Consider the following 14,637-nt stretch of genomic DNA (forward strand, 5'->3'; position numbering starts at 1 on the left):
CAGAAAGGATGGACACCCACCATTTGTACCAACATGGATGGAAATGGAGGAGATTAGGCTGAGTGAAGTCAGTCAAGCAGAAAAAGTCAATGATCATATGGTTTCAGTCATATGTGGAACATAAGGAATAGCATGGAGGACATTAGGAGAAGGAAAGGGAAAATGAACAGGGGGGAAATCAGAGGGAGAGACAAACCATGAGAGACTGTGGACTCTGAGAAACAAACTGAGGGTTTCCGAGGGGACGTGGGTGGGGAGGATGGGCTAGCTGGGTGATGGGTATTGAGGAGGGCACCTGTTGTGATGATTACTGGATGTTATATTCAACTCCTGAATCATTGAACACGACATTGAAAACTAATGATGTACCACACAGCAGCTTACTGAACATGATAAAAAAATAAAATTGTCAAACCCGGAAAAACAGAACATAGACTGGCAGTTATTAGGGGTGACCTACTGGGTGAGCCTGGTGTTGGGTATTAAGGAGAGCATGGATTGCATGGAGCACTGGGTGTGGGGATGGGCAAACTGGGAGTTACTGCTGAACAGGTAGGAAATTCTAGTTATGCAAGACAGTTAGGTTGTAGAGATCTGTTCAACACTGTGCCTACAGCTAACGTATTATAGCATACATTTTTAAATCTGCTGAGGTTTTGGGGAGATAGTGGAGGGAAAGGATCCTGTGCTCACCTCATCCCATGGACACACTGAGACAATAGTACCTGTACAGCTAACTCTGAAGATGACGAAGACGCAGAACAGATCTTCCACAGCTAACCGTGGAGAGAAACTGCCTTGAGCAGGGTGGGGGGTAGAGATGCCACTGGGCACCCAAACCCTCGCACAACTAGCCCCACATAGAAGACACATCACAAGCCTGGGGAAGTGGATCTATCCCACCCTAGGTACCCAAGGCTCTAGGGATCCCCACTGAGAAGAGAAGTTCCCATAGCACTTGACTTTGAGACCCAGCAGCCTTAACCCTGGGAGCTTTAAGAAATTAGCAGGATAGCTTTTATTTCACGCAGTACTTGAAGTCCTAGCCATAGCAATCAGATGATGACAATGAAGAGCAGGGACCCTTATGGGTAAAGAAGTTAAACTGTCACTATTTGCAGATGACATATATAGGAAATCCTAAAGACTCCTCCCCAGTAAACTGCTAAAAGCAATAAATGAATTAAGTAAACTTCAGGATACAAAAATAATAACCAGAAATCAGCATTTCTACACACTAATAACAAAGTAGCATAAACAGAAATTAAGAAAATAACTCCATTTACAGTGGCATCAAAAAGAATAAAATACCTAGGAATAAATTTAACCAAATATGTGAAAGACTTGTTCTCTGTAGACTAAAACACTGATGAAAGCAGTTGAAGATGCCACAAAAGGAAAGATATTCCATGCTCATGGCTTGGAAAAAGTGGTACTATTAAAATGTCCATATTACTCCAAACAACCCACAGATTCAATGCAATCCCTATCAAAACACCAACAGCATTTTTCACAAAGCTAGAACAAAATACTAAAATTTGTATGGAACCACTTAACACATCAGATAGCCAAGGCAATCTTGAGAAAGAAGAACAAAGCTACAGGTGTCAAAATCCCAGATTTCAAGATACATTACAAAGCTGTAATAATCAAAACAGCATGATGCTGGCACAAAAATAAATACATCAATCAACGTAATAGAGTGGAGAGCCCCCAAATAAGCCCACTCTCGTATGGTCAATTACAAAAGAGGTAAGAATATATAATGGGGGAAAAGACTGTCTCTTCAATAAATGGTTCTGGAAAAAACTGGATAGCTGCCTGCAAAAGGTTGAAATTGGACTTTTTATACTATACACAAAAATAAACTCAAAATGAAAGACCTAAAAGTGAGAGGTGAAACCATGAGACCGGAAGAGAGCACAGATAGTAATCTCTCGGACATGACCCTCAGCAACATGGTCATGGATACGTCTCTTCAGTCAAGGAAACAAAAGCAAAAATAACCTACTGGGTGAGCCTGGTGTTGGGTATTAAGGAGAGCATGGATTGCATGGAGCACTGGGTGTGGTGCACAAACCCACAATTTGTTGGATCACTGAACAAATAAAATTAGTGGGAAAAAAAACTACTGGGATTACACGAAAACAAAAAGCTTTTGCACAGTCAGGAAACCAGCAACAAAACAAAAAGACAAACTACTGAATAGGGGAAGATATTTGCAAACAACTTATCTCCCAAGAGGTCAATGTCCAAAATATACACTAAATTATACAACTCAACAACACAAACAATCCACTTAAAAAGCAGAACAGACATTTCTCCAAAGAAGACATACAGATGGTCAACAGACCTACTGGAAAGAGGCTCAGCATTACTCCTCCTCAGGGACATGCAGCTCAAAACCACAATGAGATACCACCTCCCACCTGTCAGAATGTGTAGAATCAAAAAAACAAGAAAAAACAAGTGTGGGGTGAGGATGTGGAGAAGAAGGAACCCTCACACACTTGGTGGAAATAAAAGCTGGTGAAGCCACTGTGGAAAATAGAGTGGATGTTCCTCAAAAAATAAAGTAAAAATATCGTGATCCAGCAATTCCATTATTGAGTAAAGAATATGAAAAGCCAAACGTCTCCACCCCCAAACCACTAGAACTCATACAGCAATTCATTAATGTGGCAGGATACAAAGTCAATACATGGAAATCAGTTGTTTTCTTATACACTAACAATGAAACTATAGGAAGGGAAATTAGAGAATCGATTCCATTTACTATAGCACCAAGAACCATAAGATACCTGGGAATAAACCTAACCAAAGAGGTAAAGGATCTGTACTCAAGGAACTACAGAACACTCATGAAAGAAATTGAAGAAGACACAAAAAGATAGAAAAACATTTCAGGCTCATGGATTAGAAGAAGGAACATTGTTAAAATGTGTATGTACACCGTACACGAAGATAAAATGGATAAAAGATCTGAAGAGACAGGAATATGTGAGACAGGAATCCATCAGAATCCTAGAGGAGAACATAGGCAGTAACCTCTTCGATATCAGCCACAGCAACTTCTTTCAAGATATGTCTTCAAAGGCAAAGGAAACAAAAGCAAAGATGAACTTTTAGGACTTCATCAAGATCAAAAGCTTCTGCACAGCAAAAGAAACAGTAAAAAAAACCAAAGAGGCAACCTACAGAATGGGAGAAGATACTTGCAAATGACAGTACAGACAAAAAGTTGATATCCAGGATCTATAAAGAACTCCTCAAACTCAACATACACAAAATAGACAATCATATAAAAAAATGGGCAGAAGATATGAACAGACACTTCTCCAATGAAGACATACAAATGGCTATCAGACACATGAAAAAATGTTCATCATCACTAGCCATCAGGGAGATTCAAATTAAAACCACATTGAAATACCACCTTACACCAGTTAGAATGGACAAAATTAGCAAGACAGGAGACAACATGTGTTGGAGAGGATGTAGAAAAAGGGGAACCCTCTTAAACTGTTGGTGGGAATGCAAGTTGGTGCAGCCACTTTGGAAAACAGTGTGGAGATTCCTTAAGAAATTAAAAATAGAGCTTCCCTATGACCCTGCAATTGCACTACTGGGTATTTACCCCAAAGATACAGATGCAGTGAAAAGAAGGGCCATCTGTACCCCTGTGTTCATAGCAGTGATGGCCACAGTCACCAAACTATGGAAAGAGCCAGGATGTCCACTGACAGATAAAGATGTGGTCCATATACACAATGGAATATTATTCAGCCATCAGAAAGGATGAATACCCAACTTTTGTATCAACATGGACGGGACTGGAGGATTTATGCGGAGTGAAATAAGTCAAGCAGAGAGAGTCAATCATCATATGGTTTCACTTACTTGTGGAGCATAAGGAATAACATGGAGGACATTAGGGGAAGGAAAGGAAAAGTGAAAGGGGGGAATTAGAAGGGGAGATGAACCAATGGAGACTGTGGACTCTGAGGAACAAACCGAGGGTTTTGGAGAGGAGAGGGGTCAGGGGGATTGGTGAGCCTGGTGGTGGGTATTAATGAGGGCATAGACTGCACAGAGCACTGGGTTTGGTGCATAAAGAGTGAATCTTGGAACACTGAAAAAATAAAATTGAATTTAAAAACTAATGCACTGTATGGTGACTAACCTAATAAAAAATAATAAAAAAAATGAAAACACTAATTTGAAAAGATACATGTATGTCTGTGTTTATTGTAGCATTATCTAAAATAGCCAGGATAGGGAAGCAGCCCAAATGCCCACTGATAGATAAATGGATATGGAAGATATGGTATAATGTGTACAATGGAGTATCAGCCATGAAAACGGACGAGATTTGCCATTTACAACAACATGTGTGGACTTAGAAGGTGTCACACTAAGTGAAATAAGATGAAAAAGACAAACACCATACAATTTCCATTATGTGTGGAATCCAAAACACATGAAATGAACAAATAAAACAAAAAGCAGACCCATAAATGCAGAGAATAAACTGGTGGCTATCAGAGGGGGTGATGGGCAAAATTAAGAGCATTAGGAAGTACAAACTCCAGTTATAAATTATGGTGATGAAAACACACTCAAGAAATACAGGCAGCGGAGCACCTGGGTGGCTCAGTGGGTTAAAGCCTCTGCCTTCAGGTCAGGTCATGATCCCAGGATGGGATCAAGCCCCGCATCAGGCTCTCTGCTCAGCAGGGAGCCTGCTTCCCCGTCCCCTCTCTCTGCCTGCCTCTCTGCCTACTTGTGATCTCTGTCAAATAAATAAATAAAATCTTTAAAAAAAAAAAGAAGTACAGACAGCAGTATTCCAACAATGTTGTGACAGATGGTGACTGCACAATGTGGTAGCACTGAGCAATGTATACAACTATCAAATCATTATACTGTACACCTGAAACTACCACATTGTATATTAATTATACTTCAATTAGAGAAAAAGCTGATCAGTGCCTGGCTAATGGAGTCAGCAGCACATGTGATTCTTGATCTAGGGGTTCTGAGTTCAAGCCCCACATTGGGTGTGTTGATTACTTAAAAATAAAATCTTTCAAAAAATTCTTTTAAAAAAATAGCACTTCAAAGACAGTTGAGAAAGATCTCTGTCGCTCAGTTTGGTTTGCTGGAATTGTTCTGTGGTTGGTAGGATTTGCAAGAGTAGGTGCTTAAATGATAGCCACTGTGAAGTTTCTGACAGCTGTGTTAGCTTCAAATTTGTTTTCCTGCCAATAATTGTCTTCTTCTGACTCAGATCTCAGAAACATGCAGAGGATGAAGCTGTTACAGTAAACAGTAAACAGTAAATCACAGTAAACAGCATAATTTTTATGAGAAGCATAAATTTTTATCCAGACTTTCTGATGCTTTTGTCTGAAGTAGGTGACTTAGATTATGCTCCTTGGAAAATCTAACCACAGAGACAGAGATTTGCAAGCAGGAGGTTTACTGGGGGTGTTCTGAGCAACAGCACCTATGCCGAGTGTGAGAAGCAGGCTAGTGTAGGAGATAAATCAGCCTATCAAATGTACAGCTATAGTCGCGAAAGCTCTCCGAGTTGCCCCCAAACTGTCCGACAAACTGTCCTCCAGAAATGAAGGAGAGAACGTTCTTGAACAAACAAGAGCTGGGGAAATGTATCACAACTTGACCTGCTTCACAAGAATGCAAAAGAGAACTGTCGGTGGGAATGCCTGCTGGTGCAGCCACCCTGGAAAACAGTGTGGAGGGTCCTCAAGATGTTAAAAATAGAGCTTCCCTAGGACTCAGCAGGTACACTACCAGGGATTTACCCCAAAGATAACAAATGCAGTGATTCGAAGGGGCACATGCACCCCAATGTTCATCGCAGCGATGTCCACAACAGCCAAACTGTGGAAAGAGCCGAGATGCCCTACAACAGATGAATGGATAAAGATGTGGTCCATATATACAATGGAATATTCCCCAGCCATCAGAAAGGATGGACACCCACCATTTGCTTCAACATGGACGGGACTGGAGGAGATTATGCTGCGTGAAGTAAGTCAAGCAGAGAAAGTTAATGATCATATAGTGTCACTCACGTGTGGAACATAAGAAACAGGGCAGAGGATCATAGGGAAGGGAGAGAAAACTGAAGGGGGAGAAATCAGAGAGGGATATGAGCCATGAGAGACTCTGGACTCCAGGAAACAATCTGAAAGCTTCAGAGGCGGGTGGGAGGATGGGGTCGCCAGATGATGGGTATAAAGGAGGGCACGTTTTATGATGAGACCTGGGTGTTATACAAAACTAATGAAACACTGAACATGACATTAAAAACTGGGGTGAGGGGTGCCTGGGTGGCTCAGTGGGTTAAAGCCTCTACCTGCGGCTCAGGTCATAATCTCAGGGTCCTGGGATGGAGACCCGCACCGGGCTCCCGGCTCAGCAGGGAGCCTGCTTCCCCTTCTCTGTCTGCCTCTCTGCCTACTTGTGAAGTCTTACTGTCAAAATAAATAAATAAAACTTTTAAAAAAACTAATGATACACAGTGGCTAACTGAACATAATGAAAAGAATTTTAAAGAAAAGAATGCAAAAGAGAGTTCCTTAGGTTGAAACAAAAGGACACCAAACAGCAACATGAAATGATACAAAGTATAAAACTCGCTGGCAAAGGTAAATACGGAGACAGAATAGTTTACCACTCCAATGGTGTTCACGTGTAAATCGCTTGCAGTTTTAGTGTAAAGCTGAAAGAAAGAAGAGTAACTACCAACTTTTGTTAATGGATACACAATATAAAAGGGTATGCACCGTCCCATCAATATCACAGAGTGTGGGAGGGGACGAAGGGGGCAGAGTGTTGTATGCAATCAAACGTACCAGTGTAATATAGGCTATTGTAACTATGGGACACTTTGTGTAAGCCTGAGGGTAACACGTAGAAAATCCCTGTGGAACATACACAAAAGAAAAAGTGAAGGGAATCAAAGTATATCACTTTAGATTATATCACTATAATCTAAAAGTCACAAAGACAGCAAGAGAGGAAAGAGACAAATGCTCTACAGGACAATACAAAGCCCTCACCTATCAATAATTACTTTATTTTTTAAGATTTTGTTTATTTATTTGACAGAGCGATAGAGAGCACAAGTAAGCAGAGTGGCAGGCAGAGGGAGAAAGAGAAGCAGGCTCTCTGCTGAGCACAGAGCCCAATGCGGGGCTCGATCCCAGGACCCTGAGATCATGACCTGAGCTGAAGGCAGAGGCTTTAACCACTGAGCCACCCAGGCACCCCATCAATAATTACTTTAAACCTAAATGGATTATATTCCCCAAAAGACAGCACAGCTGAACAGATTTCTAAAAATAAGATCCAACCATGAACATGGCAGAGCTGCAGGTCCTGGCCCCCTCCACGCATTGGCTGGAGTTTCTGTCTTTCCTGCCGTCCCCACTAGAGCTGGCGGACTCTGAGCCCTTGTCAGTCTACGGGACAGATTATCTGGAGCAAGTGTCAGAGCTCATCAGCCACATAGAGCCAAACATCCTGAACTCTCACCTGGTGCAGAAGACGACCCAGAGTGTGAACTGCTGCTTTGAGTCTACACAGAGAAGCTGCTGGAGACCCTCCCTGGCACCAAGAAGTCCTGCGGGCCAGGGCAGCAGACCTGTGTCTCCAACACGGATGTCACACTTGGCTTCACCCTGGGCTGCCTCTCTGCAGCAGCCACATTTGACTGGCAAAGCAAGGAAATTGCTGAGGGAGTGATCAGCGAGATCACCTTGAGGAGTCCCCGGGGCAGCTGCTCGGACGAATAAGTCCCATCAGGCTGCCAAGGAGAAAACAGACACTGTCTATGAGAGCACTGGCTCCCTTGACTTTGTCCCGGAGCCCAAAGAGCTGGATGATGTTTATGATGGGCAGGAAGTCTCTGAGACTCCCTCCTCCAGAATGTGTTCCATTTGCACAACGTCTCTGCTAAGGTAATGGCTGACCGGCCTACAAGCCTCCCATCCAGGACCAGTGGAGCATGACCCCCCAACAGTGAAAGCCGACCACCATCCAACCAAGAATGAAACCGTCTTCCCTGCCAGCATCCTGCAGACCCCCTTCTGCACCCATAACCACCCCAAGGTCCTGAACTGTGGTGGCATCGGCATGGTGATGGGCCATGAACGAACTCCTTTGGGGACGCGGGGACTGAATAGGACAAGGAAGGGAACCTGTGGCGGAATGACTCACTGGCAACCTTCCATAATCACGGGACCTGCATGGAGAGGCAGTAAGCACAGCCAGTACCAGGTCAGCTGGGGAAGGCTCACCGGCCACCAGCTGCTGGGGTGAGCACCACTGGCCACAGGGAGCCTAAGTCAGCCTCAAACACTTCCAGAGCTCGGCTGGGAAAGTGCAGGGAGCAGTGGCTGCTCACCCACCGCCAGCTCTTCTCTGTGGGATTTGCCCAGGTGCGGAGCTTGGTCTGCACCCCAGAGCGCTCTCATGAGGAGCTGGTACCCGACCCCTCATGCTAGGCACTCTCCAAATCCCATCACTTACTGCAGGGTTTCAGCTCGCCTTTGGCTCCCCCATGAGCCCCAGACAGCTGTGTGAGATGCAGGTGACCTGGGACTGGGGAGGAATAGTGGGCTGTCGCCAGGACCTGGGGCAGCTTGCCCAGCAAGGTTGGTTGTTCCAGGTTTACAGAAGGCAGATGCCAGCTGGATGGGTCCAACACCTCCACACCACAGGTGATACACGTCCCGGTCCTCCCTCAAACACCACATTGTGCCTCTGCTTTGGGTGTACCCCTACCTGCAGCAGAGCCCCCACCATTCACTGTCACTTCCTTCCAGGTCGCCCTGCCTGCAGGAGGCTTGGGGGGGGGGCAGCTCCTGCAAGAAGGAGTCTGTCTCTTCTAGTCCTAAGATCACTTGACTTGGTGGCTTTGGGGGTTCCTGTGTGTGCCTCACTCTGATCACACAGGGCCTCCCGCACTTCTCCCTGAGGCCCACTCAATGGACTCCACTCCTTTCAGCTGCACCCAAGGAGCTGCGCCCTCCCATGCTCCTCGTGCTGCTGCTCCCAGCACTGCTGCCCACCATCACCGGCCAGCCATTCTCCGCTCTTCGTGGAAGGCGAGGCCTTCACAAGCCCTCCTGCTGCTTCCTGGTCTCCCTCGGCTCAGAGGCAAACTGTGTATGGTGTGTATGTACAGGGGATGCTGGTTCTTTGTGTCTTGCGGCACAAGTCTTAGGGGCCAACTGATCCTCCTGGGCCCCAGCAGAAAAGCAGACAGAGCAGGGAGAGGGAAGAGAGTTTATTTTTACAGGGAAGAGGGTAGAGACAGAGTGGTCTTGGTTCTGTAGGCCCACGCATCATTCAAAAATAAAAAATAAAATAAAATCCAACTGTTCAAGAGACTCACTATAGATTTAAAGACACACATAGGCTGTGAGTGAAGGGATGGAAAAAGATATTCCATGCAAGTGGGAACAGACTGAAAAAAAAGGTGGCTGGATTTTTATCAGATAATCAATTCAGTAACTGTCATAGTAGACAAAGAAATTGATTGCATGGTAATAGGGTCAATCTACCAGAAAGATATTACAATTATAAACGTATATGAACCCAACATTTTTTTTGCTTAAACATATAAAGCAAACATTGACAGATCTGAATTAAGAAACACACAGCAACAGAGTGTTTGTGATTTCAGTGTCCCACTTTCAGTTACAGGGTAGAACACCCAGACAAAGCATCTGTACGGAAACACCAAACATGAACAACACGACAGACCAAGTGCAGCCAACACAGAACACTTTGCCCAATGGCAACCGATACACTTCCCCATTGTACACAGAATGTTCTCCAGGACAGATCCCACAGTTATCACAGAACATGTATTTAGGAGGATTGAAATCCTACCAAGTACCTTTTCTGACAACAGTGGAATAAAACCAGGAATCAGCAATGAAAGAAAAGCTGAAAACTTACAAATATGAGGAAATTAAACAACAGACTTGAACAAGAAAGTCAAACTGAAGATAAGAGAATTTTTAAAACTATGAGACAAATGAAAATGAAAACACTGGGGATGGGCTAGATGGGTGACAGGGATTAAGGAGAGCACTTGTGATGAGCCCTGGCTGTTGTGTGTAAGTTAATGAATCACTGAATTCTACTCCTGAAACCAATACTGTACTCTATTTTAACTCACTAGAATTTAAATAAAAATTAAAGAAAATGAAAACACAACATATCAAAATTTACGGGATGCAGCAGGGATCCCTGGTTGGGTCAGTTGGTTAAGCATCTGCCTTCAGCTCAGGTCATGATCCCAGGGTCCTGGGATCAAGTCCCACATTGTGCCACCTGCTCAGTGGGGAGCCTGCTTCTCCCTCTCTCTCTCTGCCCCTGCTCCACCAGCTTGTGCGTGCTCTCTCTCTCTCTCTCTCAAATAAATAATTTTAAAAAACTTATGGGTAGCAGCAAAAGCAGTACTAAGAGGAAAGTTTACAGTGATGAGGACTCTGAAAAACAATCTGAGGGTTTTGAAGGGGCGGGGGGTGGGAGGTTGGGGGAACCAGGTGTTGGGTATTGGAGAGGGCATTGATTGCATGGAGCACTGGGTGTGGTGCAAAAACAATGAATACTGTTATGCTGAAAATAAATTAAAAAAAAATAGTTCTTTAAAAAAAATCAGTAAATAACTTTACACCTCAATGAGCTATAAAAATTACAACAAACTAAATTCAAATTTAGCAGGGCGAAGAAAATAATAAAGATGAGAGCAAATATAAACAAAACAGCAGAGAGGAAGAGAAAAACCAACAATAATGACAGTAGGTTTTTTGAAATGGTAAATAAAATCAGAAGTTAATGAGGACATTACAACTGATGTCACAGAAAGAAAAGGGATCACAAGAAAATAGAAGGACCAACTGTTGTTCAAAAGAACTGGATAACCTAGGATAAATTAATCATTTCCTAGACACCTACAAACTACCAAGACTGTCTCCAAAAGAAAGTCTAAACATATCTGTAACTAGCAAGAGGATTCAATCAGTAATCAAAGATCTAAAAATGAAAATCCCAGAACAAGATGGCACAACTGCTGAATTCTTCCAATCATTTAAAAAGTGAATACCAGCCCTTTTCAAACTCTTCCAGAAAACTGAAGCAGAGGAAACACATCCAAACCCATTTTATGAGGCGAGATTTACTCTGATACCAAAGCCAAGATATGGATGTAACCCGTGTCCACTGATGGGAAAATGGATAAACAAATAGGCAACCCATGGAATGGGGGAAGGTATTCACAAATGAAACACTGAAAAAATAAAATTAAATTTAAAAAACAGATGTGGTACATATATACAATGGAATATTATTTGGCCACAAAAAAGCAACTTTGCAGGGTGCCTGGGTGGCTCAGTCATTAAGTGTCTGCCTTCGGCTCATGTCATGATCCCAGGGTCCTGAGATTGAGCGGAAAGCCTGCTTCTCCCTCTCCCACTCCCCCTGCTTGTGTTCCCTCTCTCTGTGTCAAATAAATAAATAAAATATTTTTGGAAAAGCAATTTCTCCATAAGCAACAACATGGATGAATCTTGAGAGTACTGTACTGAGTGAAATAAGTCAAAGACAAAGAAATTGTATGAACTCATTTATATGTAGAATTTTAAAACAAAAATAAACTTATACAGAGAACAGATTTAACATATTGGCAGTTGGTAGGTGGGGAGGGGATCAAAGGGTACAAACTTCTAGTTATAATTACATAATGTGAGAGGTGTTGGCTAATGCTACCTTGGCAATCATATTACAATACGTAAATATATACAATTAACATGTTGTACACCTTAGACTTGCATAATGTTATAAGTAAATTATATCTCAAATAAATATATAAAGAAGATCATTGTGTATTTCATGTTAAAAAAATGGTATTCAGAGGAGGAGGGGGAAGATGGCAGAGAAGTAGGAGACCCCATTTCAACCAGTCCCCTAAGTAAGTGAAATATCTACCAGAACACTCTGAACACCCATGAAATCAGCCTGAGGTATAAGATTATACACTTCTGGATCTCTACGGGGGCAGAAGATACAAGTGGAGAGTAAAGCAGAGTGGGAACACTCGGACTGAGATCAGAGGATAAGCAGAAGGGAGAGGGAACCACCAGAAGAGACATGTTGGGAAGTAATACCCCAACACAAAAGTGCCCTGTGCTTGGGGACCAGCATTAACTTGGAGTCTGGTTGACGGCACCCCAAAACAGCAAAAGATCTTAAGGGGCAACTGGTGGAATTGGGCACTCAAGGACATGGGCCAAAGCCAGTGACCACCCGCACCAGAGAGAGTGCAGCAGAGTCTCCAGGTCCCTGAGCTCACGTTTCGGCTGACTGCACCCCTGCTCAGCTGGGCCCCCTCCCGCCCACACCTGGGAGAGTCTGGTGTGGGCACTGGCTGGCACTCTCTAGGACTGCAGCCTCCTGCCACCAGCCAAGGGGCTGACCGCTCCCAGCCCACGCCTGGGAGAACCCAGCGCAACCTCTGGTGGAGATCTCTCTGCAGCAGCCTTCTGCGACCTGTGCGATAGCAGGGTATGAGTGCACCCTGCATGGGCCTGGTCCCCAGACATCAGTCCCAGCAAAGGCAGCCACCAGAAGCAGGCTCCCCAGACCAGTATCACTCGCGGTTTCAGTGGCATGGGGGTGCAGAGACAAGCGAGCCCCTAGGGTGACACCTGAGACAGTGGCTTGGGGAGCACACTGCCCATAGGGGGTTGTGTGTTCAGCAGAGTTTGCAGAGGGGGAGTCTGTGTATTCTGGACCACCCAGAGGGGAGCAGGCTGAGGCTTCTCTCTGAGGCGGAGGTCTGGGTGTGGACTGTTTGCTCTGACCCTCCAAAAAGCTGCAAAAAGCTGCCAAAAAACAAAAACCTCCAGAGAACAAAAGCCTGAAAAACCGGTTTCCACAGAGCCCAGCCCCTTGATAACCTGCAAGGCGACTCAGCCCAAGATTGACAGGACAACAACGTGGCAGGCCCCGCCCCAAGAAGACAAGCCAAAAGAACAAGAGGACAACCACTACGGGGTCCCCTTAAAACTGTAAAACCCCAACATCAGGAGAAAACAATATATTAAGCTCCCTGTCTTGCCCTAAAACCTGTATATATCATAGATACAATTTTTTTAATTCGTTCTCATGATTCTTGTTCTTTTAATCTTTTAAATCTTTTAATCTTTTAAACCTACTTACCATTACAACTAGAGGTTTAATACAACATACTCCATAATAACCTTAAAAAAAAAGATTTCATTTATCTTTTGACAGAGAGACACACAGACAGAGAGGGAACATAGGCAAGGGGAATGGGAGAGGGAGAAGCAGGCTTCCTGCCGAACAGGGAGTCCAATGTGGGACTCGATCCCAGGACCCTGGGATCACGACCTGAGCCAAAGGCACCTGCTTAACAACTAAGCCACCCAGTCACCCCCATAATAACATTTTAACACCAACTTTTCCCATACATATACCTGTATTTTCCTTTTTTCCCCCTTCTTTTTATTAATATATATATATATATATATATATATATATATATATATATATATATATGCTGCAAGGTAATCCTTTTTCCCTAATCAATTCTATCCCTATATATAAGCCAGTTTTAATTTCCCTTTATCTCTGGAAGTTTGAATCCTTTAACAAAGGTATCAAGATACAACCAGGAAGAACCAAAACAACCTTCCTCACCCACATCGAGGATTTATAACCACCATCCCATCTTTTTCTTCTGTCACTGTTTCTGTATAGTTGTTTTTGTCCTGGTATTATATAAGTCTTATAATTGGGGTTCATTTTGGCTGGGTTCTTTCTTGTCATTTACTTTTACCAGTCTTTCTGTCTGTTTTTGTTCGTATATCTTAAAAATCTTACTTTAAGGGCTCATTCTGGCTGAGTTTTTTCTTTTCTCTCTCCCTCTCCCTCTCTCTTTCTGTTTCTTGCTTTTCCTTTTTTCTCTCTTTTTGGTGGTGACTTCCGATTGCTCCCAAATGTTCCAGGGTGCACCTTGCCTGGATCTTAGTTGATATATTCAGCTATACATTTCCTCAACCACCTCTCACCAACATGACTAGGAGTAGGAACACTCAACAGAGGAAAAATCCAGAGACTGTGCCCTCTCCATCAGAACTATTGGATATGGACACATATGGACACAACACGTATGTTGGAAAGGGAATTCAGGGTAACAACTATTCAGGAAATGGCCAGGTTGTAGAAAACCATTAGTGACAGCATGGAATCAATTAGGGCAGAAGTGAGAGCTAACCTGGCAGAAGTTAAAAATGCTGTCAATGAGATCCAGTCTAATCTAAATATTCTAACAGCTAGGGTAACTGAGGCAGAAGACAGAATTAGTGATCTAGAGGACAAAATGATAGAGAAAAAGGATCAGGAGGAGGCCTGGAACAAACAGCTTAGAAGCATTGAAAACAGAATTGGGAAAATGAATTACGCCATGAAACATTCCAATGTCAGAATTGTTGGGATCCCTGAGGGGGTGGAGGGAGAGAGAAGATTAGAAGATATAGTGGAACAAATTCTGGATGAAAATTTTCCTAA

The 14,637-nt window shown here is 43.5% G+C and overlaps 1 pseudogene; it reads left to right on the top strand.

The window, feature by feature from the left end:
- The first annotated feature begins 7,386 nt into the window (after positions 1-7,386).
- On the top strand, positions 7,387-8,537 carry LOC116580105 (annotated as a pseudogene).
- The last annotated feature ends 6,100 nt before the right edge of the window (positions 8,538-14,637 follow it).

The sequence above is a fragment of the Mustela erminea genome, chromosome 19, assembly GCF_009829155.1.
Source record: "Mustela erminea isolate mMusErm1 chromosome 19, mMusErm1.Pri, whole genome shotgun sequence".
NCBI classification, from domain to species: Eukaryota; Metazoa; Chordata; class Mammalia; order Carnivora; family Mustelidae; genus Mustela; species Mustela erminea.